General features: G+C 43.0%; 1 protein-coding gene across 9 annotated transcripts in view; it reads left to right on the top strand.

Moving 5' to 3' along the window:
• Positions 1-27,552, top strand: part of PTK2 (protein tyrosine kinase 2) — a 352,467-nt gene continuing 324,915 nt past the window's right edge. For 6 of the 9 annotated variants that reach the window (XM_026646750.1, XM_026646742.1, XM_029913965.1 and 3 more), the window contains exons 1-2: positions 1-54; positions 19,222-19,278. The gene's annotated coding sequence lies outside the window, so the exon portion shown is untranslated. The remainder of the gene's footprint in view (positions 55-19,221; positions 19,279-27,552) is intronic. The other 3 variants (XM_026646762.2, XM_029913961.1, XM_029913962.1) reach the window with 2 other exon arrangements.

Raw genomic sequence — 27,552 nt, 5'->3', positions numbered from 1 at the left:
CTCCCCCCAGCTCCCCGCGAGACCTCGCGCTCCGCCGGCCGGAGACTCAGGCTGGTGAGTCCCCGCGGCCGGGGCTGGCCGGGGGGGGGGCAGGGAAAGTGAGGCAGAATGGCCCCAACTTATGTAATGGGGAAGGGGGGTGTCTCCCCTGGCGAGCGGCACCGCCGTGTCCGCCTCCTTTCCCCGCCCCCGGGGAGGTGAGACACCCCCGCCCCTCTGGAGGGGGAGAAGCCCTACAGCGGCTGTCCCTTGTGGGGACGAGCCCTCCCGTTCCCCGCGTGTCTGTGGCGGGGAGCCCTCGTGTGGCGGAGGGAACAGCGCGCTCTGCGCGCTCCGGCGCGGGCTGGGTGGGGGCGGCCGGAAGGGTGCAGTGGGCTGTCAATGGCCTTTTCTGGGGGGGGGGGGGTGGGGGGGGGGGGGCCCCCCCCCCCCGCTGCGGGTGGGAAGGAGGAGGCGAGGTCGCCTTTCAGATCCCTACCTAGCCACCCGCCCTCTCTCCTTCGTGGGGAGAGGGGCAGACCGCGCCCGCCCCCTCCTGCGAGCCGTGTGCGGCGGCAAGGTGGGGTTCGTCACCCCCCCCCGGGTGTGGTGGGACGGGGCTCGGGGCTGGCGCGTTCACACGGGGGTGACTAGCCCACAGAGTAAACAAAGGGAAAGGAGGGGGGGCCGTGGCTAGAGCGGGGCTGCCCCTTCCGCTGGTAAATCTGCGGTTTTCTCATCCAGCTTGGGGGCCAGGGGAAGTGGTTGAGATTTCTTTTTTGGTGCGGTGATCTGTAGTGCTCGCTGAGGCGCCGGGGGTTTGATCTGAGAGGAAGGAGAAGAGAGGCTCGTGGGTGTCGCTCTCACACACTGGGAGATTATTCAGTAAAGGGTGAATGAAGAAGGGGAATTGTGCCTCGATGAGGATGCCTTTTTTTATTTATCTACCTAGCACCAGAGCAGTTGGAGTAGTTGCCATGAAGGGTTCTCTTAGGCTTCCCAGGATTTTTGTTTTTAAATCTGATACGAACGTGAAGTCAGGATACAGTCAGAAATGCACAATTGTAACAATACCCATTTTTTTTCTTCCAATCCCAGGGGTACTCATTTTAAAGCACAATACTTTGTACATAGTAGACTCTTGCCTCCTTTCTGTTTTCCTAACTTTGCAATATTGGACTACATAATTTTCTTTGCTTTAGTCCTTTTTTAGCTTCTCCTGTTCCCTCCTAACTGAAAGACTGTGTGGCTCCATAACTGTGTAGTTTTATGCTTTAACTAGTTGCAGTGTCTCTCATTTAAATGTTCTGAAAGCTGAATATATCCTATGGGCCTTAACACCAATGTCAAAGTCTTGCAGAGTCAGCCTGTAGCTGGGTTTTTGGCAATGTGACCAGGATAATGGCAGTGCTATAGTAAATGAGTTGAAATAAAAAGTTCAACAGAAAGCAGAGTGTTTGGGGATTCATATTTTTCATCAATGGGACTAATATGTTTAATTACAATATTCACTTAGTTTAAAAGTAAACTTGCACTATGGTGTCTCTTAATTTGCATTCTTTCACCCTTGTGTTGCCTGTACAGTGTTTTCAGTGTACAGGATACTAACAATAAAGTTCTTGATCGAGCAAAGCTGAACCACCTTGAGGCTCTATGCTGTGACTGCATGGAGCCTCATTGAGATCAAGGTGCACTTTTGTGAATCATTTTGCAGAAGCAGTGCCTTAAGTATTAAACCTAACATGGTTTAATGAATAACTTTAATCATATTGATGTTGTTTGCCCCATCCATCCTTCTCCATATCCCTTCTTACTTCTTTGTTATCCCTCTACCCCTTGTTTCATGTCTGAAATTAAGCCCTGATTCTGCATTGGATCTGTGGGGTTGAAGTCTTGTCCCATCATGGATCCAGGTGCAGGACTAGGAGTACAGCTTTTAAACTTTTTGGAGCCAGGATTGTGGCTCTGATCCTGCATGATGTATGTGTGTGTTTAACTATATGCTCTGTGAATAGTCCCACTGAAGTTTGCAGAATTGGGGCAAGTGTCACTGCCTGTATTGTGAGGTGTCTGGCAAATCTACAACAATAGAGAAACTATTTTCTCTAATTTACATGTTTGTAAATGGTATTGGTTATCTAAAGATTGAAAATGTGAAGAGCGAGGAAAACTAGTGTGTTTTTTAAAATAAGTTTGCTTTCATGTAAGGATTTATCTTACATGTATTTTAAATCCAGTCTTGGTAGAACATGGCTTTGGATTGTTATTCTTTCTTCCAACTTTTTGGAAAAGATAAAATGCACACAAAGAATTGCAAATAAAACAGCATAATACTTCTTTTCAAAAACTGTGAGCTTTATTAAACCCTAGGTATCTTTAAAAGTACTGAACATGTGTGGTTGATTGTCAGTCTCTAACTGTATCTGAAATGCACACTATTTCAGAATAAAAGATTATTATATAGCAGTAATATAACATTTTGAATATATATTATAAGTGTTTAAGGTAGTTGTAATAAGTCTGTTTCAAAGTATCTGTCAAGTAGTATTAAAAGCTCTTTCTGTGGTAAACCATTATATTTCCAACTTCTGATGACTAATACCCGAACAGTTAGCTTGGTAGAAATTACAATACCAAGAAAGTTAAGAGATTTGTTGAAGCAACAGTGTTTCTGGATACTATGCAAAAATTACACTTCTGGAGCTAGTAATGGATTGTGGTTTGACAGCTTCTATTTGATTTGAAGCTATCTCCAGAAATTGTGCATCTCGGCAAAACGAATAAAACATATTTTATTGCATGTTGCAAAAAATAACATAAAAAACTCAATACCTTTTCCTAGTTTTCCAGTTGCTGCTTTGCATGGCAGCACTATATTTGATATAGTGTAGCATACAGATTGGAGATATAGGATGTTCTAACTCTTTTCACATTCCTTTAGAATTCATGGAAATGCCTTTTCCCAATAACAGCAAACATTCTATATCCTTCAAATATTTTTAAAAGTACACTGTTTATTTTCATTAAGAGCTATTGGCAGCTACTCTTTAAACATTAAAATTATCAGATATATTTCACAGTATATTATTTGCTGTAAATAGGCTAATATTTTGCTCTCAAAACTGAATATTCAAATCTTGTAAATTTGTAATTCTCCAGTCAGAATATCTTGTCTTAAACTTAGTAAAACTTTGACTCTTAAAAAGACATTGAGTATTTCTTATAGAAGCTCCATATCATCATATTTCAAAAGATACCCAGAATGTGAAAAGAAGAAAAATATTTTTCAAGATTCTGCAGTATATCAAAGGAACATTGTCAGGTTAGAAATCACACTTAAAGATTTTTTTATCTTTATTACAAATAACACTCTTCAATATTAAAAGTGAAAACTTAAACATTTGAATTTTTCTCATCATTTATGCTGGTTGTTTACTTTTTGCATTTCACATAGCAAGGACAATGAAAATCAAATATTTTCACTTTTGTCTGTAGGCAGTTTCTAGTCCATATCACTTTTTAGTTATTTTGCACTAGCATGAGGTTGGTGTTTGTATTTCAAATGCTGTAGGGGGATATTATCAAACCAGTTCCAGAGTGGATAAAAATCAATGATTTTTTATTAAAAATAAAAAAATTCGGACTTTTTGATTTAAATCGGATTTTTTTGATAAAATGCTTTTTGAGGAAAAAAACTATGTAAAGATGGTTTTAATTAAGATACGTTATAGCTCAAAGATATCTCATCATGGAATAGGGATTATAAATTCTAATTCTATAGTATTAGACAATATATTCATGTAATGTTTAAGAAAAGTTTTGTAAATGAGTTCCAATAGTTCATGGATTAGGGTCCCAATTTTATGGAGTTCCAGGGGCTTCTGTATAGATTATTTAGGTTAATCTCTCTATCTACCCAATGGGACTCAGTGCTCCATCTAGAAGATACCATCAGAGATGCTTAGTTTTGCAGTTCTCAAACTGTGGATGTGGGTCTCCAGAGATAACATGCTTGTTAATAGCAAAAATGTTTTTAAATAAATATATGGAGCTGAGAAATAACAGACCTCAACTCTGTTGTCCCTCTGCAGATTTGTGTACGCAGAGTCAATCCCTTACCTCTCTCTAAAAGTGCAAAGTTTCAAAAAGTTCCGTGACTAGAAGATTGTTGGGGGCAGAATAGATCTGGACAAGGAGAAGTCTGGAGATAAATGTGAGAAGCGAGGGACATATGCTTGTTTTGTTAAAATATTATATGTTTGCTGTTGAAGAAAAAAAAAATCCAGAATACTTAACGTTGTTGTTTTAGTTAAATAAAACAATTTAAATGTCTGTCTGGTGATGTTCTCTTTCTAATACAACATGGCAAGAAAATCCTCCAAATGTTAATGATTAACCTGTTGAATTGGAGCTAGTTCACCTCCCAATGATTTCATAACTATCTGCTTCAATTATTTTTGGTAAATGAAATAACCAAACAATAATTCATTTTCTGATATACCTGTAAAACTAATCTGAAAAGTTTTCAAAATAAATCTCTGTTTAAAGATGTATAGTGTGTACCTTCTAAAAATGAAACCTACATCTGAGTTGTGAAGAATTTGTATTAAGGTTATAACAACCAACAAGAATGCACTTTTATATAGAAAACCATGATTAAATCGAGTCTTCCTGACTAGTGATTTAAATCAATCCACCCTGCCAGTTTCATACTGACTCTTAATTTCATGAAAATGTTTTAGAATTTTAAGGTTTTTTTTAAACCCCAGCAAACTAAAAACATACACGTGATAATTTTGTTTTAATGTGATCATTCTGACAGGCAATTCTTCTATGGAATGGTTGCTAAACACTTTAAAATGAGAACAACCCAATAGTTTTTAATGCCAAATATGACTGTTAAGTACTACTTAGGAACTGAAATACAACATTTCCTGATTATTGACTTCTACCGAGTAGCTGTTTTATTCTGAAAGTTATCTTTTTTTTTAAGAATAGAAATGGAAAACAAGAATGGATTCAAACATTTTAACTGCAGGTTCTGCAACGCTAAAATTTGTAAAAATGCTGGTGGTGTTTCAGAATTCAGGTCAGTGTTTTTGGGTGCACCTATGGTTGAAAGCTAGCATAGCATGGTGGATTTGACAGACTCCAGAAATTTTGAAAGAACACGGATTGCCATTTATTAGTTAGAAATACAGACATTAGAGGGCTGAGGAAGGGAAATGGAGTTGATAGGATGGAAAAACCTACCTGATGAGTTTTGTAGGTTGGTGTTTTATTTTATTTTTTGAGGGTGGGAGGCTTTTGTTGTTTTCCCAGTCAAATTCAACTAAAGTTACTGCTGTTGTGTAAATGATTTATTCCAGAACCATTTCTGCCACATGTTCTCCAAGAAATCAGGCAATGTTTAATAGCTAGGCAAATAGGACGAAAGTTCATAGGCACTTATTTAAGAAACTAAAAATATCTTTAAAAAACCTCAGTGTATATAAATTTGTATATTATGAGATTGTCTCCCTTTCCTATTCTTTGTATGTTTCTCTTCTTCCTAAATTGTAAACTTGTTGGGATAGGAACAGTCTGTCTTTGTTTGTACAGCACCTCGCACAACTGGGACGGTGATGCAGATACTCAAAAATACCAGGCTCTCTATTCAGTGAAATTTCTCTTTGATCTTCTGTGTTGCAAATCTGAGGCAGCTTGGATTATAAAATATTCCTGAAGTTGGCTCCCTGTTATTTGTGTTATGGTAGGGCCAAAAGGCCATGATCTGGATTCCCCCTCACAACTTGCGCTAGAAACTGTATACATTCAATTTAAATTGACAATGAGTAAGGCCCTACTTAATTCACGATATTGTGGATTCCGCAGCATTAGGCTTCCACCACAGTTTTGTCAGCCCAGGGGCTGACAGCGGGAGCCCTGCCGTGCATGGTGCTGACAGCATGAGCCCTGGCTGACAGACCTGGGCCACTGACGGCCGGGGGTCCCGCTGGCAGCTCCGGGTATTAATTACAGTATTATAGTTGCAGCAAAATGTCTGGTTATCAGAAAAAAATTAGCAGGCATAACATAATACTTGAGTGTTTATTTTGTTCCAGCAAATTTTTCTTAAACAAATAGGTCTTTGGCTTTTCCAAATCACCACAATTAATAAAGGTCCATTATTACTTTTCTCTGATTTTCCATGCTTGTCTGCAACTCAGCCGCAATTATTTGACAATCATCCCACGATTCAAGTAGGGCCTTAACAATGAGATTCCGGAGGTGATGTCAAAGAAACTGGCTGAGATTGGGGATTGGCTGGAGGGAAACAGGTCAGAGAGTTCATAGTTGGAGTCATATGGATGGAGGAGATGGTGTCTTGAGAGAGAGAGGGATGGTCCTTCAAAAGAGAGAATAAGAGGGATCCACCAAAAGAGTTGCTTCAGGTGTGACCAGAGAAGTAGTAGGAGAACCAAGTGAAGGAATTGTTCTCCCTTGGCTTTCACGAGCCTTCAGGTTGGAGGCCTTGATCAGAGGAGTCTAAGGCAGCTGAGAGATTGAGAAGGATGAGGATGGAACATAGGCTCTTAAAATTTGGTCATAAGTGGTTGCTAAGAGCAGTTTGTCAGGTGCAGAGAAAAGATTCCAGATGGGGGGGTGGGGTGGGGGAGAACAAGTATAGAGATGGAAGAGAGGAATTTGAGGTCATGTTGTAGACAGAGCATTAAAGAACTTAGAGCTGAAGGCTCTGTATAGTAAGTGATTATCACTTTTTCTTTTCCCTTATAGGTTAACATTAAATATTGTGTATATCTGAATTTTCTCATATCTAACAGCAGTCCAAGGGTGGAAATGGGGAGGCTCTATCAGACCCAGAACTTGCAGCACACTCTGTCCCTTATTATTTTTTCTGTCTTTTCTATAACTATCTTCATTCTGTTTTATTCCGTTTTTATTTATTTGCCCTCTTTTCCTTTTGCCCCTGTATCTTCCTTCTATGCCTCTCTCCTTTTTACCAGGTTCAGCATTAAAAGAGCTTGCAGAGGGAACCTGAACAGAAATTATTCAGTTTCCTTTGGCATCAAACTATTTCCTCATCCTTTGGCTAAAAGGGGGGAGTGAGTAATACTCTAGCCAGTTTCCTTTTGCAGCAAGGCTCCACCTTTATACAGATGTAAGTTCATTTAAAGTTTTAACTCTTCCCCCTCCCCTCCTCTTCCCCACACACAGACACACAGTTAAACTGTAATTCATCTAATTTTGGGATCTGTCCTCAGACTAACTTTTTTCCTTTAGCTTCAAACTGCAACAGCAGCCTATAGGCATTTGATGCCCTGGGTATAGCAGGAGGAAAGCATATGTGCTTTCCCACTTCCACCATCCTAAATATTAAGTTGGTGAAGAAAATGTGCACTTGGGGTTGGGGACAGTGAATAGACAATGAAGCTGCCTGCTCAAACATTGAGCCAAATCCTGCTGCTCCTGCAGAGATTATAGCAGGTTGTCTTAAAGCTTTCTTCCAAAGTTTTTTTTGAACTGCTGATAGAAGAGAGCATCAACATTTTTTTACAAAACCAGCTTTGCCTTTCCTGGAATTAATACCTCCTCATCTATTATTGGGAGTGGACTACATCCACCCTGATGGAATTGGTCCTGCCAACACTGGTTCTCCTCTTGTGAGGTAACTCCCTTCTCTTCATGTGTCATTATATAATGCCTGCATCTGTAATTTTCACTCCATGCATCTGAAGAAGTGTTTTTTTATCCACGAAAGCTTATGCCCAAATAAATCTGTTAGTCTTTAAGGTGCCACCGGACTCCTTGAACTTTTTTTTTTTTTTTTTTTTTTGACCCCTTCGTACTATCATGGTCCTCTGTCGGGACAGTGGTTTTGTCCCTGCACTCTGGGTGAAAGAAGGGATCCTTTGTGGCAACAAATCAGAGGCTTACAGGGGGAAGATAAAGCGTGACTGCCAGGCCAGCTGATACAGGCTGGGGCAGCAGGAAAGAACTGAGTGGGCTTCACTGTCTGTAAGATGCACTTCCCACTCAGTATCCAGTTTCTTTTTGTTTACCCCATACACCTACCCCAAGCCAATTCCTATGTGCAACCCCACCTTCCATTTATTTTTTGTGGGGAGCAGAGGAGATCAGGCTACCAAATGCTTTCTCTCCCTCCATGTCTCCTTCAAGTTCCTGGAACAGTTTGAAATGGCAAGAGCCTCTTCTGCGTTTAGTAGGAGCTGCTGCTGCCTCCTCCTTGCCTGGTGCTGGGTACTAAGCTATGTGGACTACAAAAAGGAAGGAAAAAATTAAATTAGCCAAGCCTCCAAATAAACTAAATGACAAGTTCTTTGGGGCTGGTTGTGTTTTAATTTGTTAACTAAGTAGTGGCTATTTCTTGCTTTTCTGAAACAGAGCATATGAGGGTGAGGGGGAAGAGTACAGCTGTGTTTTAACCCAGAGACATGGATGCTCAGCTCTGCCACGTTCCTCCTTTCCCGGCCCTTTTCTCTGATGCTGTGAAGGGCAATAAATGATGTGCAAGGAGCTGAAAATAGGAGCACAGGATTTGCCATACTAGATAAGACCTCTGGTTCATCTGCTATGACAGGGGTTCTGAAACTTTTGTACTAGTGACCTCTTTCACATAGCAAGCCTCAGTATGACCCCTCTTATAAATTAAAAACAACTTTTTATATATCTAATTCCATTATAAACGCTGGAGGCAAAACAAGGTTTGGCTGGAGGCTGATAGCTTGCGACCTCCCATGTAATAACCTCACAACCCCCTGAGGGGGTCCCAGCCCCCAGTTTGAGAACCTTGTGCTATGATATCCTGTTTCCTACAGATGCTCCAGAGGAAGGTCAAGGAACACCTGTAATGAGTTACTTTAAAGTAACTTGTACATAAAGTTAACCTTAACTTTGCAATTCTTCAGTAATGCCCCAATATGCCTTGTTAACACATATACCTTAACTCTGACAACACAACAGTTGCTGAAATATACAAGCTCTTCACCTCCTTTTTACAACCCATTCACTCTCACCTACAGGATTCCATCTAACACTATTAAAGGAAAAAAAGGGGGGAAAAGATACATTATACCTCTGTTTAACATTACAAGGTGGCAGAAGAAAACCAGTGTTTTTTAGGGGGTGGGGCCTGCAACTTGGGAACCCCTCGGTCAAATTAGGATCACTAACATTGTCCTGTGCCTCCATGAGGCACATGACATTTCAAATCAATCTGATTAACTGTTTGGATTTTAGAGCACTTACAATAGTTGAGGCTGCATATAAGTTAGAGGGTGAACGAGAAGTGATTAAAGCAACATGAAATGTAGTACAGACGCACCCCGGCTTATGCAAACCCAACTTACGGAAATCCGGACTTACGGAAAAAGTTCCGTAAGCTTTTTTTTTTTTTGGCATAATTGTTGGAGATACGTTCCCGATTTATGCAAAATTCAACTTATGCAAGGCGTTCCGGAACGGAACGCTTGCGTAAGTTGGGGAGCTTCTGTATGTACCTTGGTAGTTCATTTACTTTGGTTTGGATTTTTTGTAAAGAGTAAAGATTCTTCGGTATTTTCATGAGAGTCTTTACCCCAGTGCTGTTACATTTAGTTACTGATAGTCTAGAAGTGCTACTAGTGTCCAATATCTAATAACACTTCCTGCATCTAAGGTCTATAGGTTTACTACCAATCACTTGTAGATAAAGGGGAGAACGATGGACTTAAACAAAGGACAGGAATTCAGGAGACTGGAGTTCTATTTCTGCCTCTTCTGAAGACTTGAATTATCTTGGTCAAGTCAGTTTAATCACTCTGCCTCAATTCTTCTATCTGTAAAATGGTGGAGATAACACCTAACTCAGGCTTAATTCAGCACTTTGAGATCCTCCAATGGACGGTACTAAAACTGTTAAACTATTTATTCCCCCAAGGGATGTTGGGTCAGAATTGCTCACTCAAGGTGCCTGGGATGAATCTTGCAGCAGCAGTCTTAAATGATTCATACTTGGCAGTGTCCTTGTTAACCTTTCATAGTGTCTGACTTAGGATTTACATTTGAATGTACTAAATAAAATCGAAGTAGATAAGGGGAATTACATCTCAGAAAATGAATCTATCCCTCTGAGGTAACATGCAACTTGGCGGGGTCTAAAACTGTGGCTTTTATTTTTTATTATATAAACAGTGGTTTAATTTCTACACCTCACTTCCATAGGCCTGAGTGGGTGAGCTCCATCCAGGGAAACATAATATTTTGCTGGTCTCAAAGTGTGAGGTTCTCTCCTGTTTGTTTTATGGTTCTTTGCTGTGGATGTTGGAAAGACTTAGTTATGGCTCCTGCTCCTACTCCTCTCTTTACAGTGCCATTATGGGAATGCTGTAGCTTCTTACCACATTAATTGGGTTATCCTGGACTTTGGTCAGTCCATCATCTTCCATATCGGATTTAAGCTCTTTGTCCGAAGCTTCAAGGCCCTACCCAGTTTAGTATGTGTCCTTGTCTACTGTTTGCCTTTGTCTTTTAATTTCTACTTCACCCAAACTGTAGAGCTGACCACACTCTTCTCACTTGCACTTTTGTGTCTTCTTCCATGCAGCCTCAGTGCCTGCCGCCCCTTTCCTGATCCTGCCTACCATGCTTCTACCCATGCCATTTTCAAGTCTCACCACAAAATATGCTTCTGCAAGGCCTACAAACCCTTTTAGTAACTTCATGTGTAAGCTGGGGTCTGCATATCCATTCATGTGCATGTTGTAGGAAGATGAGGTACACTTTTAAAAATCAATACTCATGATGCAGTTATCAATAACAACAGCAACTGCATAATATCTCTTAGCACTTGTCCTCCCATCCCCGTTGCCTAGCCAACTCTGCTACATGTTGTTTGACATCAGTTCTACACTCGTTGAGGCAGGGACATCTTTTATTCACATTTGTGGCTGTAGAGACCAAATAGGGGAGGATTTCTCCTCAAATGATATCATATTCTTTGTCTGCAGATATTCTCTGGATTTGAATGTTTATAGCTCCTAATATCTTGATTTTAAAGATGGCGTTAATGCTCATATTTCTGCAAACAACTAGATTAGCCACCATTTTATAGTCTCGTATATTTCTCTCCATGAAGAAGGAAAGGTAGAAACTGCCTACTGATGCAATTCTCATGTAATTAATATTGTTTTTTATGCAGTTGTTAACTTTGCTGCTTTCAAAATAACAGGTTGGTTGGAACTCTTGATGAGAATGTGCATTGATTCTATACCACTACTTTTCACTCTTAAAAGATGCCAGCTCTCACTTTTGATTTAACATCGGAGGCTTCCTCTCAAATGCATTCAAAGGTGTGTCTGTTTTATTGCTGTTCCAGTATTAAGTCATTCGAGGGACTGAACTCACTAATGAGATTACATAATTCAGTTTTTTAATGTCTTGGTAAATGAGAGTCTAGACTCAGTTTAAAATCTGGACTGTGACTATTTTTTACATTTGTGAAGTTTATCTCATTGTGGCCTCTACTGGAAACTAATAATGATGCATCTTCTATTTGAGAAAATTCCTCCTGAAGTTACAGTGGAACAGACTCATTGATCTAATAGGTCTTTTCTTTAATTCCTATGATTTACCAAATCTCAAACTTTTAAGGGCACCACTGAACTAGAGAGTTTACAGTTATGTCACCCTCCCCCAAGCGACATAAATTATGCTGACATAAGATGTAGTGTAGACATAACCTAAATCTCAATAGAGGCAGAAATCTCTTGAGTTAATGTCTGTGGGTATGTCTACACAATAGTGGGGAAGGCGCTTTCCAGTGCGAGTAGAGACAGACATGCACTAGCTAGCGCAGTAAAAATAGCATTGTGGCTGTGATGACGTGGACTGTGCTCGGGCTAGCTGCCTGAGTACAAAACCCATGGGGTTGGGTGGGATTGTATTCAGGTGGCTAGCCTGAGCCACTGCTCATGCCATCATGGCCAGCCACACTGAATTATTTTTAGCACAGTAGGTTGAGCAGAGCTAAAGTGCATCTGTCTACCTATGCTGGGAAGCACAGTTCCAGCAGTTGTGTAGAAATACCACTAGTGAAAACTTATATCACGTCCACTGCTTTCCCCATATCCACAGAGCCAGTTATCTTATCATGGAAGGCAATCAGGTTGGTGAGGCATGATTTGTCCTTGGGGAATCCATGTTGACTGTTCCTGATCACCTTCCTCTCCTTCAAGTTCTTCAAAATGGATTCCTTGAGGACCTGCTCCATGATTTTTCCAGAGACTGAGGGGAGCCAGACTGGTTTGTAGTTCCCCGGATTCTCCTTCTTCCCTTTTTCAAAGATGGGCACTATATTTGCCTTTTTCCAATTGTCTGGGACCTCCCCCAAAGATAATGGCCAATGGCTCTGCAATCACATCAGCCAACTCCCTCAGCACCCTCAGGTGCATTGCATCTGGCCCCATGGACTTGTGTATGTCCGGCTTTTCTAAGTAGTTCTTTCATCACTGAGGGCTGCTCACCTCCTCCCCATACTGTGCTGCCCAGTGCAGCAGTCTGGGAGCTGACCTTGTGTGTGAAACCCGAGGCAAGAAAAGCATTGAATACTTCAGTTTTTTCCACATCATCTGTCACTATGTTGCCTCCCCCATTCAGTAAGGGGCCCACACTTTCCCTGACCACCTTGTTGCTAACATACCTGTAGAAACTCTTCTTGTTACCCTTCACATACCTTGCTAGCTGCAACTCCAATTGTCCTTTGCCCTTCCTGATTACACCCCTGCATGCTCGAGCAATGTTTTTATAATCCTCCCTAGTCATCTGTCCGTTTCCACTTCTTGTAAGCTTCCTTTTTGTGTTTAAGCTCACTGAAGAGTTCTCTGTTAAGCCAAGCTGGTCGCCTGCCATATTTGCTATTCTTTCTGCACATCGGGATGGTTTGTTCCTGCACCCTCAATAAGGCATCTTTAAAATACAGCCAGCTCTTCTGGACTCCTTTCCCCTTCATATTAGCCTCCCAGGGGATCCTGCCCATCAGTTCCCTGAGGGAGTCAAAGTCTGCTTTTCTGAAGTCCAAGGTCTGTATTCTGCTGCTCTCCTTTCTTCCTTTTGTCAGGATCCTGAACTCGACCATCTCATGGTCACTGCTGCTCAGGTTGCCACCTACTTCTACTTCCCTGTTTGTGAGCAGCAGGTCAAGAGGAGAACGGCCCCTACTTGGTTCCTCTAGCACTTGCACCAGAAAGTTGTCCCCAACGCTCTCCAGAAAGTTCCTGGATTGTCTGTGCACTGCTATATTGCTCTCCCAACAGATGTCAGGGTGATTGAAGTCCCCTATGAGAACCAGGGCCTGTGATCGGGAAACTTTTGTTAATTGTCCAAAGAAAGCCTCTTCTACTTCATCCTTCTGGTCTGGTGGTCTATAGCAGATGCCCACCACGACATCACCATTGTTGCTCTCGCTTCTAAACTTAACCCAAAGACTCTGAACAGGCTTTTCTCCAGTTTCATACTGGAGCTCTGAACAATCATACTGCTCTCTTACATACAGTGCAACTCCTCCACCCTTTCTCCCCTGCCTGTCCTTCCTGAACAATTTATACCCATCCTTGATGGTGTTCCAGGCATGTGAGTTACCCCACCAAGTCTCTTACTCCAATCGCATCATAGATCCTTGACTGTGCCAGGACTTCCAATTCTTCCTGCTTGTTTCCCAGGCTTCTTGCGTTCGTGTACACGCACCTAAGATAACTAGCCAATTGCCCTACTTTCTCAGTAAGAATCAGGAGGCCTCCCCTGTTGCACCCTCCTCCTTGTGTTTCCTCCCGGTATCCCACTTCCCCACTTACGTAAGGCCTTAGGTCTCCATCCTCCAGCAAACCTAGTTTAAAGCCCTCCTCACTAGGTTAGCCAGCCTGCCTGCGAAGATGCTCTTTGCTCTCTTCGTTAGGTGGATCCCATCTCTTCCTAGCAATCCTTCAGGCAATTATCACACTTCTCGAGTTTCCCGGTCTGGACGGCAGATGGATGACTCCGTCCCCCTTAGGATGGAGTCCCCTACCACCACCATCTATCTGCTCCTCTTGGGAATGATGGTCGTGGAACCCCCATCCCTAGTACAATGCATCCCATGTGGTGTTGGTCGATGGGGTCTCCTTCTGATCCCTTCCCTCAGTAGACTCTTCCAAACCATTCTCCGTCGTAGTACCTGTGCAGAGAGCCTGAAAACGGTTTCTTACCTCTATCTGCACTAGGAGTACATGGGTTCTCCTTTTTCTGGAGGTCACATGCTGCCAATTTTCTTCCCCATTCTGCATTGCCCTCTCTGATTCTTCAGCATGCTGTGTCTGTAGTACCAAACGCTGACTTCTATCCAGAAAGTCTTCATTTTCTCTGATGCAATGCAGGGTTGATACTTGGGTCTCTAGTCCTTTAACTATAATGCATATTTCCACATTGCGATCCACCCATCTCACAAACAATTCCCATGTTTTACTGTCGGCCAGGACCACGCTCAGAACAGGGTGCTCCCTTTTGGCCTCATCTGCCCCAAGGGTGTTTTTGAAAGTCATGTAAGTACTAGCAGCACAGCTCCGCAGGAAAGATATTTTAGTGTTCCCTTACCTGGATGTTTTGCTGCTGAAGGACCAGTCCCTGGAGCTGACTTTACAGGCAACTTCTGAAGTCATAGGTCTCTTCCTCAACTTGGGCCTACAATTGAACATTCAAAAATCCACTTTGATCCCTGGGCAAAACTTAGAATTCATGGGTGCTCCTCTCAATTCAGTAATAGCAAGAGCCTACCTTTTTCTGCATAGGTTTGTAGCCCTTTCCATCGTGAGCAATACAATCCAGCTCAGCCTCCCCAAACACCAGCCAAGAACTGTCTTCAGTTGTTGGGGCACATGGCAGCCAGTACCTTTGTCATAGACCACACCAGGCTCTGAATGTGCTGCCTTCGGGGTGGCTCAGGACAGTTTATTCACCAAACAGACACCATTTAAATATGTTACTTTCCATACCCACCTGTGTTAAAAAAAAACCCCTCAATTGGTGGAAAGTCCATCAGTGTGTGCACAGGAGTCCCATTTGTACGTCCTTCCCCAACAGTTGTCATAACAAATGATGCCTCTCTACTAGGGTGGAGAGCACATCTGGACTCACATGGGCCAGGGCAAACGGATGTCAGAAGAGACCATGTGTAGCAAGTGGGACTCACCCCGCGGTGCCTTCTGCTGGTCTCTTCTGGGAATTAGCTCATCCAGCCTCTGGAGCACCCTCTGCAGACCGGTGTCCCGCTTTCGCTTGGCCCCTGTGTCCCTGCTGGACCCGGTCCCCGTTATCTGGGGTACTGCCCCCTGGCCATACACCCCTCAGTCTCAGGGTCTCCCCTCCCCGGGGAACCCCCACCCACTATCCCCACATCGCCTCAGTATAAGGATACTGCCACTCATCATCTAGCCTCCACGCCCTGGGGCAGACTGCAGTATCAGCCTACTCATCTCTGGCTAGGTTGGGTTTGAACCTGCTGCCTTTGCCTACCCCTGGGCTGCCCTCTGCAATCCCCAGTACCCATTGCTAGGCCGCAGCCTGGGGCTTTCCAGGCCGGAGCTCCCCGGCTCCTCTGCCTTTCCCCAGCCCTGCTTCACTCAGGTACCCTGTCTCTAGCTCCCTGCAGCCAGGCCCATCTCCCTCTATAGCTAGAGAGAGACTGCTGAGCTCCTGGCTCCCAGCCTCTTATATAGGGCCAGCTGAGGCCTGATTGGGGTGTGGCCACAGCTAAGGCTGCCTACCCAATCAGCCCAGCCTAAGGCTCCCAGCCCTAGCCCTCTCCAAGGGCTGGCTTTTAACCCCCTGCCATAGCCCTCTCCCAGGGCTGTTTTTAACCCTTTCAGGCCAGGAGCGGGTGATCACCCCACTACACCATGCTTCACATCAATCTCCTGGAACTCAGAGCAGTCAGATATTCCTGTCTTCAGTTTCTACAACTAATCAGGGGCAAGCATATAAGGGTAATGATGGACAACATATCATACATGTTTTATATCAACCGGCAAGAGGGAGCAAGGCCCCCCCTCCCTCCATGCCAAGGCTGTCAAACTTTGGAATTGGTGCATACACAATCGGATTGTCATCACAATAATTTATCTTCCAGGGGTTCAGAATGTGACCGCGCACACACTCAGCAGCCACTTCTTCTGAGACCATGAGTGGGAAATAGACTCCAGCATATTACACCACATATTCTGGCAATGGGGCACCCCCAAGATAAACTTGTTCGCCACAGCAATAAACAAGAGATGTGCCCAGTTCTGCTCCAGCAGCAGACTGGGTCAGTGATCCCTGGGGGGTGCCTTTCACCCTTCATTCGTTGTCAGATCTATTGTATGCATTTGTATCAACTCCTCTATTAGCCAAAATTCTGGTCAAAATAAAAAAGGACATAGCATGCATGGTTCCTCAAGGGGCTTGGAAATCTCTGTCTGCCAGTCAAGTGTCCTACTCCAGTTTGGGACCTCAATCTAGTTCTTAAATGCCTTGCAACGGTGGATCTCAACCTTTCCAGACTATTGTACCGCTTTCAGGAGGCTGATTTGTCTTGCAGACCCGCAGGTTTCACCTCACTTAAAAACTACTTGCTTACGAAATCCGACATAAAAATACAAAAGTGCCAGCACACTATTACTGAAAAATTGCTTACTTTCTTGTTTTATTTTTGAATGCAGTTATTTTTTTGTACATAATTCGGCATGTGTAAGTTCAACTTTAATTGTAAAGAGATTGCACTACAGTACTTACATTACTTACATTAGGTGAATCGAAAAATACGATTTCTTTTGTTTTTTACAGAGCAAATATTTGTATTAAAGGTAAATAGAAAGTGAGCACTGTACACTTTGTATTCTGCATTGTAATTGAAATCAATGTTTGAAAATGTAGAAAACATCCAAAAATATTTGAATAAATGGTATTCTATTATTGTTTAACAGTGTGATTGATTGCAATAATTTTTTTTAATCGCGCGATTAATCGCGATTATTTTTTTTTAATCGCTTGACAGCCCTAATTGGAATATAAATATTGTACTTACATTTCAGTGTATAGTATATAGAGCAGTATAAACAAGTCATTGTCTGTATGAAATTTTAGTTTGTACTGAGTTGGCTAGTGCTTTTTATGTAACCTGTTCTAAAACTAGGCAAATATCTAGATGAGTTGACGTACCCCCTGGAAAACTTCTGCGTACCCCCAGGGATACATGTACCCCTGGTTGAGAATCACTGCCATACAAGACCACTATTTGAACTGATGGCTACCTGTTTGCTGCTCCATTAATCCATGAAAATGGCATTCCTGATAGCCATCACATCGGCGTGATGGGTTGGAGAAAAAAGGGACCCTTATGGCATGACCCCCTTTTCACGGTATTTTTTTAAGGACAAGGTCATGTTGCAACCCCACCTCAAATTTTTACCTAAAGTTTTCTCCAAGTTCCATATTAACCAACCCATTCACCTGCCAGTCTTCTACCTAAACCTCACCTACATAAGCAAGAGGCACTACTGAACACCATTGACATCAGGAGAGCACTTCTATCTGAATTAGGACTAAACTCTTCAGAAAGACCCCCAAATTGTTTGTCTTGCCCACAGATCGATTGAAAGGGTCTGCAATCTTTAATCAAAGACTTTCCCAGCGGATATCTGGTTGCATTAATACTTGCTATGAATTTTGTAATATTCAAGCACCTTTGGACATAGAAATTCACTATAGGAGTTCCATTTCCATCTCTATGGCATATCTCAAAAACATGCCCGTTATTGAAATAAGTGAGGCCACTACCTGGGCTTCTATAAATACGTTCACTGAACGCGACTCAGTAACTCACGACTCTGCTTCTGATATTGTGTTAGTCTCAGCTGTATTTTCTTCCATACTGGACTCTACTCTGAAGCCCCCTTTGCCTTATGGGGAACTGCTCGGTAGTCACCTAAAGTGGAGCACCTATAGGGACACTACTCAAAGAAGAAGAAATGGTTACTCACCCTGTGCAGTCACTGTAGTTCTTTGAGATGTCTGTACCTATGGGTGTTACACTACTTGCCCTCCCTCCCCTTTGCTTCGGAGTTCTCTGTTATAGGGATTTGCGGTAGAGAAGGAATGGAGAGCAGTTCGCCTGCGCAGTGTTAGATAATGATGGTATGGGGGCATGAAACTGACTAGCATGCATGCACGGGCCAAACAGACAGTACTATGACAATCTCCGCTCAAAGGTGCAGGGGTTGCAAACGCATCTAGAGTGACACACATCTCAAAGAACGACAGTTACTGCACAGGATGAGTAACCAGTTCTTCTCACCAGATACTGTTTTCAGATTTTCTTCAGGGAGACTTTATTTATTCATTTTTATTATTTGTACTGTTGTAGCACCTAGAATCCTCATTCAGCAATTGGGGCCTCTTTTGTGGTTTGCACTTCACACACGCACACAATCAGCATCAAGATACATTTAGACCAGTGGTTCTCAACCAGGGATCTGAGGCCCCCTGGGGGGGCGGGGTCGCAAGTAGGTTTTGGGGGGCTGCCAAGCAGGGCTGGCATTAGACATGTTGGGGCCAGGGCAGAAAGCCAAAGCCCCATCACATGGGGCTAAAGCCTGAGGCCCTGAGTCCTGCCACATGGGGCTGAAGCTGAAGCCTGAGCAACTTAGCTTTGTGGGCCCCCCTGTGGCGTGGGGCCCTGGGCAGTTGCCCTGCTTGCTACCCCGTAACACTGGCCCTGGCTTTTATATACATAAAAACAGTTGTTGTGGCGCAGGTGGGCCGTGGAGTTTTTATAGGGGAGGGCTCAGGAAGAAAAAGGTTGAGAACCCCTGGTTTAGACTATTACAGTTTCATCAGACCCATCCATCCAAAACCTTGAAAGCATGAAAATAATAAGGGAAAAGTCTCCAGCATTTTTTTTTTTTTTTTTTACCACCTTCACATCACCTACAGTACTGTTAACAACACACTCCAACACTCGATAAGGCATTCACTTCCATCTCCAGTAGATATCATAACACAAGATGTACCCCAACTGACTGCCACATAGTCCATTTATTTGGAAAATTATTTTGACTTAATATTGCTGGGGTCACTGTTAAACCTATTTGCATTCAACAGGTATCAAGTATGTGACTAATCTGAATTTTCATATGTCAAAAAAGGATCCTGATCAAGTCTAAATTATTATTTCAGACCTCCATCTCAGTCATAGCAAGTACCTACTACTGAGCGCTGGAAAATCTACTTAAGGTATGTGGAATTTCCAGTGAACTAATTTTTTCAATGGGTTTTATTAATGTTGGGTAAAACTGTTTAGGCTGAGATATTCTAAAGCACCTGAGGACCTTAAGAGAGCACAAGTCCCATTGATTTTTTTCAATCCGACTTGCGTTGCTTAACTCTGTTAGTGGCTTTTGAAGATCCCAATGGTAAGCAATTGATGTTAAACTGTAACAAGATTCATCCCAGATTCTCTTTGACGTAAATCTAGTTTAGATGGCATATGAGATCATGAAATCCTTTCATTATACTATTGTAAAATAAATTTTATAGCTATAAATAAATGTAACTGTCTAATACATGACCCTTCTGTTCATTCATTCACTTCTCTGAAAGGGGGGTGGGTGGGAAATCTTATTTGGATTGTTTTCTGTGTTTTTTAATTTGAGAAAAATTCATTAAGCAATTTCTGAGTTATGCAAAGCACTCAAAATACACTTCTCTTAAGTATAAGGGATGCAGTGTTTCCTAGTGGATAGACCACTGGACTGGGACTTGGGAGGTCTGGATTCTGTTCCTGGCTCGGTCACTGGTCTGGGTGACCTTGGGAAAGTCATTTCGCCTCCCGGTGGCTATATTTCTCCATCTCTAAAATGGAGATAGTTATGCTAGCCTCTTTTGTAAAGCCCATTGAGATCTTCTTTGAGATCCACTCTCGAAAAACGCTATAAATTAGGGTTACCATATTTTAAAATAACAAAAAGAGGACACTCCAAGGGGCCCCACCCCTGCCCCAACCCCGCCCCAGCCCCACCCCAACTCTGCCCCTTTCCCCAAGTCCCCGCCCCAACTCCGCCCCCTCCCCTGAACGCTTCGCCCCTGCTCCTCCCTCTCCCCTGCTTCCCGCGAATCAAATGTTCGCGGGAAGCCTGAAACAGGCAGGCAGCAGGTAAGCTGGGGCTGGGGCTTGGGGGCACGGCCGAGCGGCTCCGGCCCGGCTCGGCTCGGGCCCTGGGGCGCCGGCCCCGGCCCGCCTCGGCCCTAGTGGCTCCAGCTTGGCACCGGCCCTCGTTCCGGCCGAGCGTGCTGGCCCTGGCCGAGCGGCTCCGGGCCACCCTGGCGGCTCCAGCTTGGCTCGGGCCCCGGGGTTCGGGCACCGGCCCCGGCCGAGCGGCTCTGGCCCCGGTGGCTCTGGCCCGGCTCGGGCCCTAGGGCGCCGGCCCCAGTTCTGGCCGAGCGCGCCGGCGCCGCCCCAGCTCGGCTGGGGCACCGGCCCTGGTTCCGGCCGAGCGTCTCTGGCCCGCCCCGGCCTCAGCGGCTGCAGCTCTGCTCGGGCCCCGGGGCACAGGCACTGGCCCCAGCCGAGCGGCTCCGGCCCCGGGGCACCGGCTGAGCAGCTCCGGCCCCGGCGACTCCAGCTCGGATCGGGCACCGGCTCGTCCGGCCCCGGCCCCGGGTGAGCGGCGCCGGCTGGCGGCCGAGCACCTCCGGCCCCAGCGGCTCCGGCTCCGGCCCCAGCGGCTCCAGACCGGATCCAAGCCACACGACCCCTCCCTATTTTCCTGGAATGTTCGGCTTTTTGGAATTTCCCCCCAGACGGGGATTTGAGGACCAAAAAGCCGGATATGTCCGGGAAAATCCGGACATATGGTAACCCTGTATAAGTGCTAAGAGGTTTTAATAATTGGTAGTAGTACTGATGCTATAGGGAAGTTGACCACACTTGCTGAGCTCTTAACGGATATGTAAATAGTGTCCAATGAGGCTATTTTCTTCAGAGGAGTGTCTGTGTATGTTGCTTACACTATGCCCTAAAGTTGTAAATGATATCCGCTGAAGTCTTTTATTTTTTTACCAGGACCCTGTAAAGACGTAGCATCTTTGTGACATCACTAGTGCAGTCTTCCTGCCAGTCTGATGGGCGCAGGGGTTGCTAAGCTCAATGTGTCATGTGGACAGCTTGTGTGAGGGGCATTTGAAAGACCCTATCTTACCTACAAAAGCTTTGTAGCTGCTTCATACCAAAGCTGCTCAACTGAACACTGTAGAATCAGGGTGACACTATGGTAATGGAGAAGAATTTTAACAATCCTCTAGTTCCATATTGTACTTCCTGTGGTTTCAAGTAGAAACTATATTTTCTGTACATTCACTCTGCCAAATCACAAACTTGCAATATGTCTGTCGCCTATGGTGGTCAACCCTTCTACTTCTGTTCTTTATGCCGTGAGTCCTGTTTGGTCTCCTTTTTAGTTCATCTGTGCTTTCCCTAAGTGCTTTAATCCATCACTACAGGGTTATATTTTATCTGCATTGAGACTGATATTTTTCTGACTTGTTTCCCTTACTGATTGTAGTCTTTAGTTTTATTTAAAGTTAATTTTAGTGATGTTATATTACACCAGCATTGGTTTGGCTGTTGTGGCTACAGTTTCAAGCTCAACAGAGTGAAAGTCACCTCTGCTACTTGCGTCAGATTTAGACTCTCTAGGAACACATAAAGACCAGGATAGTGAATACACATGCACTTACAAGTACAAGGTCTAGTCTGTTTTACAAGTTTTATTAAAGTTATGATTACCCATGCATATAGAAATTCTATAAAGACCTATGCTCAAATTACAAATATAGTTATGCTCACATCCTTAAGGATATTCTTAAAATCTGATGGCTGCCTTGCCAATTGATCATCAGTAGAAGGTTGGTTCCTGCTGGAGTTTCACATAGGGAGCTCAATTTTCCGACTCTGGGCACCCTCTTTTTATAATGTGATTCTGACTATACCTCATACCCTGCGGTTAGGGCATGTAGAATAATGTGACTACCGGGTATCTTGTAAGCAAAAAAAAATTACTCTTACTGTTAATTTTTCACAATATCATCCATTGGTAAATCTTTTCCTGTAATCTTGTGGCACAGTTACTTACTTATGTCAAGCATTTCTTGAGCCTATAGTCTAGTATGGCTAAGCTAAAGTATTACAGGCCTCAGCCTGTAGGCCTTGCGTTTCAGCCCTCCTTACTTAGATATCTAATGCATACTTATCCCTTCTGACTACTGATTAATCTTATACTTCTATCATTCTACAACTTAACTCTGTTTAGCATACAATTATATATGACATACATGTTAGTTAATCATAACTAAGGCTATGATTTTGTCACAGAGGTCACGGATTCTGAGACTTCCAAAGACTTCAGTGACTTCAGCCCACAGTGGCTGGGAGCCGCCGGGTCCTGTCGCTTCCCGTGGGGGCAGGGAGCTGCGGGGGACCCCTGCAGCTTCTGGTCTCAGTGGTTGGCAGGGGGATCCCTGCAGCCTCAGGCCCCCGTGGGTGGCAGAGGGACCCCTGCAGCTCCGAGCCAGGGTGGAGGGGGACCCTCAAGCTCCAAGCCTGTCCCGCAGCTGCCCAGCAGGTTTCCATTTTGTCATGGATATTTTTAGTAAAAGTCAGGGACAGGTCACAGGCTTCCGTGAATTTTTCTTTATTGTCCGTGACTTTTACTAAAAATATCTCTGACAAAATCTTAGCCTTAGTCATAACATCACAGAATGAATGAGCAATAAACTAAAATCATTGGCTACATGATGTTATACTTGGATGTCTGGGATTTTTGTATAATTGGTTGTAGTCAACGCAGAATTGTGGAAACTAGTTACTCACTCTTGTTGCCCACACCTTAATGCTTTTTGTTACTACACTCTCTTTTTGTGGTGGGCAGTGTGGGTGACAAGAGTCTAGCAAGATTCACATCACTCATGTTTTGAACTGTAACAAACTCTTTCTGCCGACAGTTCAGGAATGCCAGTGTACTTACTCACCAAACTTGCTGATTCAGTTAATGCCATTATTTTTGCCCATTTAGACTATTGTAATGGCTTTCTTGCTGCAATCATGATTAATACATGTCAGCAGGTACAAAATGCTGCTGCTAGCATTCTGGATGTAGCAAAAATGTAACTGCATCCCTGGCTCTGACACACTGAAAGCTACTTTTCAGATTAACTTCAAGGTACCCTCTTTCACTTTCTAAAGCCCTTCAAATTCTGTCTATGATATAGTTGGTCTGTACACCTTCCGCCACTAGTAAAGGTCACCTAATGCTGGTTCACTTATCTCATCACTACCCAAATGTGCAGCACTGTGTGACTGTCTTCTCTTGCACAGTAATACTTTCTTTAATTTCTTGCCCAGGGATTTCATGGATGCTAATTAGCCTTTTTTGCTTTTAAAATTCTAGGTGAATAATTACTTCTCCCGTCCTGCCCACCCACTCTTCCCCTCATTTCCAATGTGCCATGTCTATTTGTACTAAACTCTTGCATAGCTATGAATAGATTAATGCCTTGGTCTGATTAAAGTTGGTTTTCCTGGTTTTTTTCCCATGCGAGTTAAAGATAGTAAAGTTCAAGTTTTTAGTAGTCTTCAGTTTTATCACTTCATTAAAAAACCTGAAGCCTTGTAGTTAGAGCAAACAATAAAGCCCTAAAGTGCCAGCCTGGATGCTTGAGACCAAGATCCAATGTCCTGTGCAGCATATGAGACCTGAATTAAGCAGTTGGGACCGCAGGGTTACATGAGATGGCCTCCATTATCTTCTTTCCCCTTCACTGTTCTTCCTTCTCTCCTTAGGTCAGGTCTAATCAATATAATGTTTAAGTATTATTATTTGTATTATGGACCAGGGTCATAGTATGTTTACATTTTTTATAGTAAACTTAGTTTATTTGGCCATGCCCCAGATTTTCAGTCTCTTAAATTTTTATATTGACAGTGAGTAGAAATTGTTGGGAGGGAGTATATTAAAGATTTTGTTATCTGGGTAAGAGATAGCTGGGCCATTGGCAGCTGGTAAGGCATGGGGAATTGTTTGAATTTTGGTTTCAAGGTGGTAATTGAGACTTATGGTAATGGACAGTGGAGGCATGATCCATTTTTCTTAAAAGTTTTACACTGTTTATAACACCAGCAGTTAAAGGCTAATATGAGGCCCCTTACCTGCTAATACCTGAGTTCAGGCCCATGTGTTTCATGTAGCAGTTGATATCCCTGACATCTACAATAATGAAGGCAATGCAATTCCTAGTATGTTTTAGGGGTTAGCAGTGTCTTCAACAGTAGCATAGATAACCCAGAAAAGTCAGAGCCTGAAATTGTTTTTCTGCAGGTAAAAAGACTTCCAGGTCATCCCAAAATGTATTTATCATGTGTAAAAAGCCTATATGGGAACTATCCGCATTTAGGATCTTTTTTGATTGTTTCCTTTCATTTCAGTTGACCTTTTAAAATGAACAGCTGTTAATGTCATGATGTCATGTACTAGTGTGCTTTTTGGTCTGCAGCCATTTGTACTTTGGAATACACAGTGTGTAAAAGACTGAAGTGAGTCATATCCTGGTAAAACCATGACAACCATGTATTTATTAGTTTGTTAGGTAAATATCTTGCAGTAGAGTGCACCTTCTTGGATAAGACTTTGTTATAAAATTTTCACTCAGCTCCATGAATCATAGTATTGTAAAATATAGCACCATGACAAGTAAGCAAAGATAGATTCCTAGGCCAGAAGGGACAATTGTGGTCACCTAGTCTGACCTCCTGTAAAAACACAGGCCAGAACTTTCTCAAAATAATTCTTAGCAAGACACATTACATTTAACATAGCATTTTTCTGGTATGTTTATGGGGAGGGATGGAAGTAGATCTGTTTGGTCAGCAGTTTGGGGGAATGGAGAAGGCTGGGATTAGCTCAATTTAATTATTGGCCATTTTTTTGCACCATCCCTTTTTTATTTGTGTTACATATCCAGATACCTAGGTGATAAATTCATAGCGTATATTGTATCTAACGTGCTATACTTCTTTATTACACACACAAAATGACATTAAAAGAACATTATTAAGGTTGCAAAATAAAGCTCTCAAAAGTTAGGAAATGTCAGAATTAAGGTTGTCTGTTTCAGCCTTAATTTACCTCCTTGTGCATAAGCATTATGAGACGGTCTTTAATTACGTGATCACATGGTATCTTTTCCTCAGGACCCCAGTCAATTCTGTGCACAGGACAGACGGACTTGCTTTGGGGGATAAATCAGGATTGTGTAATGAATGAGCATGTCTGTAGGACCCCTATTTCATTTGTTGCAGAAGTTGGAAGGTGTGTAATGAACAAGGCAGGGGATTGCAGGAAGAGAATGGATGATTTCAGGGGTCAGACAGATGAATACTTCCCTGGAGAATTGGATTCCATCTCTTCCTCTGCCACAGAGTTCCTATGTGATGCTAGGCAAATCACTTAAACAAGTGGCGCTCAACCTTATTACACAGGGGAGCCTCACAAACCTAGGCATAACCTTGTGTGGGCCAAACAGATTCTACATATTTTAATAAGATTTAAAGTCACTAGTATTGACTTATATTTTAAGTTCTGTATGTATTTAGATAGACAATACTATACATAGAAACAATCTATTTACACGCTTATTGTGTTGAAGTCAGCTGTGGGCCTTATGAAATGCTCTGGTGGGCCGTAGGTTGGGCACCCCGATTTAAACCAGATTTCTCACAGATAGTCACTAATCGTGTGTTCCTCATTTTGAGTGCCTGACTTTGAGACCTTTGTTTCTTATTTACAGAAGTGCTGAGCACTCACAACTGCAACTTTAGTCAATGGGAACTGTACTTTGAACATATAAAGCACTATATAATGCTAAATACTGACAATCTGGTCCCTAGGCATCTCAAATTGAGTACCCATATTGGATATTTTTGACTTTACTCTCTTTGTCTTGGTTTGCTATGTGTAAAATGGGGGTATCATCACCTCTCACTTCACAGGGGTGGTATGAAAATAAATTATCCTTTGTGAAACACTCACATACTATAGTGACAAGTGACAAGAAAAAAGCTTATGAGGAACTTAATTCTGTCTTCAGACCAGGCTTTGAATAGCATGCAGTAAATAAGGCATGGAGCCACGTATTAAACGATGAAGAGAAAACAAAAACTATTGAGTAGCTGCTCATTAGCTGAGCACCGTACATTCTGGGCACTGAATAAGGCTGAGGTCCTGGTGGGAAAATGGCATGGAAAATTTCAGCCCAGGTGGTTAAATTTTGACAATGTAATAAGCAATTGAAAACAGGAAAATGTCGGGCAACCTTCAGTAGTAGGTGATGTTATCAGCTCCACCTATAAGGAGCAAGCCACACAAAGGTGCTCTGACGCTATTGTGATGAATGTTATATCAATATTTAGATGTATTGGATTTAAAAATAGTTATGACTTTTTGTCAAGCAACCTTGCTTCAACCAGTACAGTGTGTTTTAAAAATTGCTGGTACACCAATGGACTTGTATATCCTAATAGCTTCCAAAGTGAGGGGTGGTATTATTATTGGCTGAGCTTGCAAAGGCCTTGCACGCAAGTCAACAGCATTTTTCCGTTTCTTTATCTGTAACACAATAACTTTTGAAGGCTGCAGCTGATCAATTCCATAATTTTAGGGAATGTTCTAGGCATCAGTGGCTGGAACCCTATTGACTTTTGGGGAAAAATCAAGGGAGACACATGAAGCCCCTGCCAGCACAGCCTCAAGCAGCTGTGCAATTGTTTATATATCAAACAAGTGGTTGATGTCATCCATTAATGCCTTTCACATAACAGTACTCTTCTTTGCTCATCCCAATGGAGTTTATCTCCCAAAAGAAAGAAAAATAATGGCGGAGGGAGTGGGAGTGTGCACACAGCCATTGGCATGGGGAAAAATGGGGTATCCTGGTATGGGGGAAGAGGGGAATGTGAATTGCTGGTAAGGGAGTGAGATTGCAGTGAGTCCCTGAAATAGAGGGGGATGGGAGTTTGTACACAGAATTTGTGGGGTGAAATGGAGGAATGCAAGGAGCCACTGATGTGTTTAGTAAGCTCAGCCTACAGAAGCTACAAAGTGTGAAAATATCTCTTTAAAGCAGTAATCGCCTAGAAGTGCTTACAGCTCTACCTGCCTTCTGGAAGTGGCGTATTGTTGGTCTTGTTAGCTGGTTGACTGTCTCGAGGTTTTCGGGGCAAAAGAAGACAGTATTATGTTGGTGGAAAAGGATTATGCTAAATAAAGGAGTATATGTTCCCCAGTGGTTCAGGTTTGAACACAAGATCTCATTCTCAGGATGGGTTTTTTGGCAGTGCATCTGGTTTAACCCAAATCAACACTAGCTTGGCAGAAATCTCTAACTGCCTTCTTCCTATGTAATTTTACAACCAGTAAACCGAAATAGAATCATAGAATATCAGGGTTGGAAGGGACC

This window comes from Terrapene carolina, unplaced genomic scaffold (assembly GCF_002925995.2).
Source record: "Terrapene carolina triunguis isolate 2854851 unplaced genomic scaffold, T_m_triunguis-2.0 Scaffold58, whole genome shotgun sequence".
Lineage (NCBI taxonomy): Eukaryota > Metazoa > Chordata > Testudines > Emydidae > Terrapene > Terrapene triunguis.
This window is presented reverse-complemented; position numbering and strand designations above follow the sequence as displayed.